Consider the following 6,000-nt stretch of genomic DNA (forward strand, 5'->3'; position numbering starts at 1 on the left):
TAGTCCCGCCCCCAACCCCGCCCCTAGTCCCGCCCCCAACCCCGCTTTAAAATAAAATATATATATAAAATACATTTAATAAATTCCTAGTCAGAATTCCTAGTCAGTTACATTATACCACAATTAGTCCTTGTTACGTGTGTGTGTGTGTAAATGTCGGATCTAGAAATAAAGGCCAGGTTTGAATGACTAGTTTCCTGAACCCCTTAACCAGTGTCTGGATGTCCCCGCTTCACAATATCTAAAGCAGCAATCCCACCTGGGTTCTTACCTGATCCGCAGTCCCTCAATGTCCAGGTACCCTCATTCCCGGGGATAGACTAAAATGTTTAATGTGAAAAACGATTAATGTGGATAAATGTGGCAAGACATACACCAATTGGCTTCAAACTTGGCACAGAACATGCTTTGCACTCCCCCAAACTATCCATAAAATTTCATGTTTTTTGATAACATGCACCGCAAATTATGTACATTAACCACTATCCGAAAGTGGAAAATGCTTACCTTAAACGCGTTTATTGTGAATCCAGGAGTCAAAACATACAGTGATTCATTTAAAACTTGCCACATGAGGTGCTGTATACTGCCTACAACTATCCTGAAAATTACAAAGTGTTTGCTAGCACACACAGCAAATTGTTTACATTATGCACTCTAAGAAGGGCACAGTATCTCATATAGAAATGCGTAACTTTAATTAAACTACATTAAAATTTGTCAGAACACATACTTTACACGGCCCGCAACTATCCTGAAATTTACATGGCTTTTGCTGACATACACAGCAAATTGTTAACGTTAACCATTTGCTGAAGGACAACAGTCTAAAACGATTAATGTGGAAAAACGATTAATGTGGATTAATGTGGCAACACATACACCAATTGCCTTCAAACATGGCACAGTACATGCTTTGCACTCCCTCAAACTGTCCTGGAAATTTCATGGCTTTTGAGAACATGCAGTGAAAATTATTCACATTAACCAGTTTCTGTAGGACAACTGTCTAAAATGCTTAATGTGAAAAATTCTTAATGTGAATTAATGTGCCAACACATAAACCAATTGCCTTCAAATTTGGCACAGTATATGCTTTGCACTCCCCCAAGCTGTCCTGCAAATGTCATGGCATTTGATAACATGCACTGCAAATTATTCACATTAACCAGTTTCTGTAGGACAACAGTCTAAAACGTTTAATGTGAAAAATTCTTAATGTTAATTAATGTGCCAACACATACACCAATTGCCTTCAAATTTGGCACAGTATACTGTATGCTTTGCACTCCCCCAAGCTGTCCTGCAAATGTCATGGCTGTTGATAACATGCACTGCAAATTATTCACGTAAAGCAGTTTCTGAAGGACAGCCGTAGTCTCCCTTTACTTTATGGAGTCTCCATGATTGTCGTTAATCTCATTGATACTGATATTGACCCGAAATCTTGGATTGACCCGAAAAGTTGTATAACATTACTCCAGATCTATCTGTAAAAGGATAACAATAACCTGATTATTCCTGAAATAGATTAAATTACCCCAAATCTCCATAACATTGCTAAAGTAAGAATGAGAACTGTTATTTCGGAAGAATACATTATGTAGAGTAGGTACTAACACGTTTATCTATGAAATACATTTTCCAAACTTTGGCTTTATGAGAGAACAAGTCACTTTTAATTTCATCCTTGTACCCAGGGCCGCCAACAGGGGGGGGACAAAGGGTAGTTGCGTCCTGGGCCCCGTGACTCAGGGGGCCGGTGCCCCCTGCGCTGATGTGCCCCTCGATAAATCCTGTCACCCTGTCAACCACGGGTTTAACGCGGTAAAGGTACTAGAAATTACACGGTTTGCACAGGTATGCCCGCCCAGGTAAACAACCCGTGAAATACTAGGACTGTACCTGCTATATCTGAACCTCATGCATTTCAGGGATTGAACCACTGTATCCAGGTGTGGCAGGTACGGTACCTCCCTATATTAGGACGAATCTTCAGTTGTGGGTAAATGGCCATCTCAAGGCATCCCCTCTGGAAGGGACCCTCTTCACTCAGGTTTTAATTCACTTGGTTTATGTATTAACACTTAAGCCACGTTAAGCACTTTCACATTATGCATTTACCTCTTCCAAAAAGTGCTTAACGTAAATAATTTGCAGTGTGTTAGCAAACACCTTGACATTTTCAGGATAGTTGTGGGCAGTATACAGCACGTCATATGCCAAGTTTTACGTTTATCGGTTTATGTTTTGACACTTTAATTAATATAAAGCACTTTTACACTAAGCACTTTCTGGAAGTGGAAAGTGCTTAATGTACATAATTTGCAGTGCATGTTATTAAAAGCCATGAAATTTGCAGGACAGTTTGGGGGAGTGCAAAGCATGTACTGTGCCAAGTTTGAAGGCAATAATTGGTGTATGTGTTGGTACATTAATCCACATTAAGAATTTTTCACATTAAGCGTTTTAGACAGTTGTCCTACAGAAACTGGTTAATGTGAATAATTTGCAGTGCATGTTATCAAAAGCCATGACATTTGCAGGACAGCTTGGGGGAGTGCAAAGCATACACTACCGACACACTTTATCACACTGCGGCCAGATCCGCAAGCCGGGAGATTTCCCGGCTTGCTAGTGGCCGCCCCTCGGCGTGCCGCGCGTCATAGACGCGCGGTCACGCGTCTTCGGGAGCGTGCGCCCCCTGCACGCGCGTCCAGGGGCTCCCCGAGGGAGCCCTGGTGTCCCGCGATCGCGGGACAGCGGCAGGGGGTTCCGGGGGACCCGGCGGACCCGGCAGCGGTAGGGAGAGCGCCCCGATCGGAGGGCGCTCTTCCGCTGCTTCGGCGCGCGCCCATCACTCTCGGGCGCGCGCCAGGCTACTGCTGCGGCCAAGAACGGGCAAATGCTCGAATAAACTTGGCCGTAGCAGTATACTGTGCCAAATTTTAAGGCAATTGGTGTACACAGGCGACACGTTTTATCCGAGCACGGCTAGCACCGCAAGCCGGGGGATGCCCCGGCGTGCTAGCCGCACTCCCTCAGCGTGCCGCGCATCACCGATGCGCGGTCACGCGTCATCGGGTGCCTGCGCCCCCTGCACGCGCGTCCAGGGCTCCCCGAGGGAGCCCTGGTGTCCCGCGATGTGGGGGACGGCGGCAGGGGGTTCCGGGGGACCCGGCGGACCCGGCAGCGGGAGGGAGAAAGCCCCTATCGGAGGGCGCTCCTCTGCAGCTTCGGCGCACGCCCGGCACCCTCCGGCGCGCGCCAGGTTACTGCTGCGGCCGAGAACGGGCAAATGCTCGAATAAACTCGGCCGCAGCAGTATGTGTTGGCACATTAATCCACATTAAGAATTTTTCACAGTAAGCGTTTTAGACAGTTGTCCTACAGAAACTGGTTAATGTGAATAATTTGCAGTGCATGTTATCAAAAGCCATGACATTTGCAGGACAGCTTGGGGGAGTGCAAAGCATATACTGTGCCAAATTTTAAGGCAATTGGTGTATGTGTTGGCACATTAATCCACATTAAGAATTTTTACAAAAGATACAAGTATTACTGGCTTATAAGAATTAATATAATAATATTGGCAAAAATATTATTTAAAGAAATGAATGTATAGATATGGGTTCCAATAGGAATAACATTCACACATGCACACTCTGGTTATGAGAGTTTACTAAACGATATAGAGAGCTTCAATTATATAAACAGTATTTAATTATAACAGCAACAAAATGTAACCATTCCACGGTTGTACTATTATACTTCCTTATATGGTTTGTACTTATTACAGGCCTAACAATATAATACAGTTCCTCCTATCTAAACATACATTAATATACAGTAAAACACAGATATATACAGATTTACAAGTGCACAAGAATTATGATCATAATTACCTTCTCTGATGTCTATTGGAATTGAAATAGCTCTTTCTCTAAAATCTCCTTCTCTCTCCTCTCTTGTTAAATAACTAATACTGTGTATGTGGTATAAATATGTTTCCCAAACCCATAAAATAACATCTAGGAGGTTTTGATTGGTTGACTAAGAATGCTCAAACTAAATTATGTGTGTTGCTATTAATTTGATGGGATTACCTAGAAATATATCTGATCTATCATAAATGGTGGATAGGTCAGAAATTCCCCTATTTTGATCTCTGTGAGGAATATGTATTGGGATCTAAATGTTATTTCATGAACCACAATTTGTTTAGAAGTCTCTGATACAGGCAGTCCTCGGTTCTCCGACACAATGCGTTACTCAAAATGGCGTTGGATAGCGAAACGTCATAAAGCGAAACACGTTTTCCCATAGGAACACTGCTTGAATGAAAGGTTCCGTTCCTGAAGGCATTTTTAACACTAAAATACACCAAATATTTTACGCAGGCAATAAGATATGCAGCACACACGTAAATCATATAGTATATGCTGTATTATATATATATATATATATATATATATATATATATATATATATATATATATATATATATATCATAATATAATATATAAGATTATATTATAAGATAATATTATAGTATATTATATAATATTATAATATAATATTTTAATATATTATATAGTATAATCTAATATTATATAATATATTATATACACAAACATTAACAACTTGTGAAAGCGTCGTAAGAGCGTTGGATAAGCCGTTTTGGCGTTGTAAAAATGAATATAGGTATGCATTGCCTAGCGTTGGATAAGCCATTCGTTGAAAAGCGAAGCGTTGTAAAATGAGGACTGCCTGATCTAAACAGAGTAATGTTATCAGGGTGTGAAGTAAATAAACCTTTTGTTTGGTAATTTTTCACTTCTTGCATCCTCTGTGGAATTTGTATTCTGGTGCAGACACAGTATCAAGTTCAAAAGATAGTTTATGATTCGTGCAGCAACATTACTATGTAAATAATTTGCAGTGTGTGTGAGCAAACACGTTTAAATATTCAGGATAGTTGTAGGCAGTATACAGAACATCATGTGCCAAGTTGGAAGCTAATCGGATTAAGTTTTGACACTTTAATTAATATTAAGCACGTTTGGTATCCATTTTCCACTTCCAGAAACTGGTTAATGTGAATAATTTTCACTGCATGTTCTCAAAAGCCCTGAAATTTGCAGGACAGTTTGGGGGAGTGCAAAGCATATACTGTGCCAAGTTTGAAGGCAATTGGTGTATGTGTTGCCACATTAATCCACATTAATCGTTTTTCCACATTAATCGTTTTAGACTGTTGTCCTTCAGCAACTGGTTAACGTTAATAATTTGCTGTGTATGTCAGCAAAAGCCATGTAAATTTCAGGATAGTTGCGGGCCATGTAAAGTATGTGTTCTGACAAATTTTAATGTAGTTTAATTAAAGTTACGCATTTCTATATGAGATACTGGGCCCTTCTTAGAGTGCATAATGTAAACCATTTGCTGTGTGTGCTAGCAAACACTTTGTAATTTTCAGGATAGTTGTGGGCAGTATACAGCACCTCATGTGGCAAGTTTTAAATGAATCACTGTATGTTTTGACTCCTAGATTCACAATAAACGCGTTTAAGGTAAGCATTTTCCACTTTCGGATAGTGGTTAATGTACATAATTTGCGGTGCATGTTATCAAAAAACATGACATTTTATGGATAGTTTGGGGGAGTGCAAAGCATGTTCTGTGCCAAGTTTGAAGCCAATTGGTGTATGTCTTGCCACATTTATCCACATTAATCGTTTTTCACATTAAACATTTTAGTCTATCCCATTAAAACTCCTCTCTGTTTCAACCTTCCCCGTTGCTCTTATCTCCGCCTTCCCCATAGTACATAGGCATAGTACACTTCTCATACTCTGCAATAGAACACATACCCTGCCATCCGAGAGGTGGTGACAGGGTTAATAAATTAAATAAACAGGAAATGTTCTGGATCTATACACGGAACATTCTTCACCCTTCAGGAATCAACTTAGACTGGGAGCTTAAGCATTTTTTAAC

Source organism: Ascaphus truei, chromosome 15 (genome assembly GCF_040206685.1).
Source record: "Ascaphus truei isolate aAscTru1 chromosome 15, aAscTru1.hap1, whole genome shotgun sequence".
Taxonomy (NCBI): domain Eukaryota; kingdom Metazoa; phylum Chordata; class Amphibia; order Anura; family Ascaphidae; genus Ascaphus; species Ascaphus truei.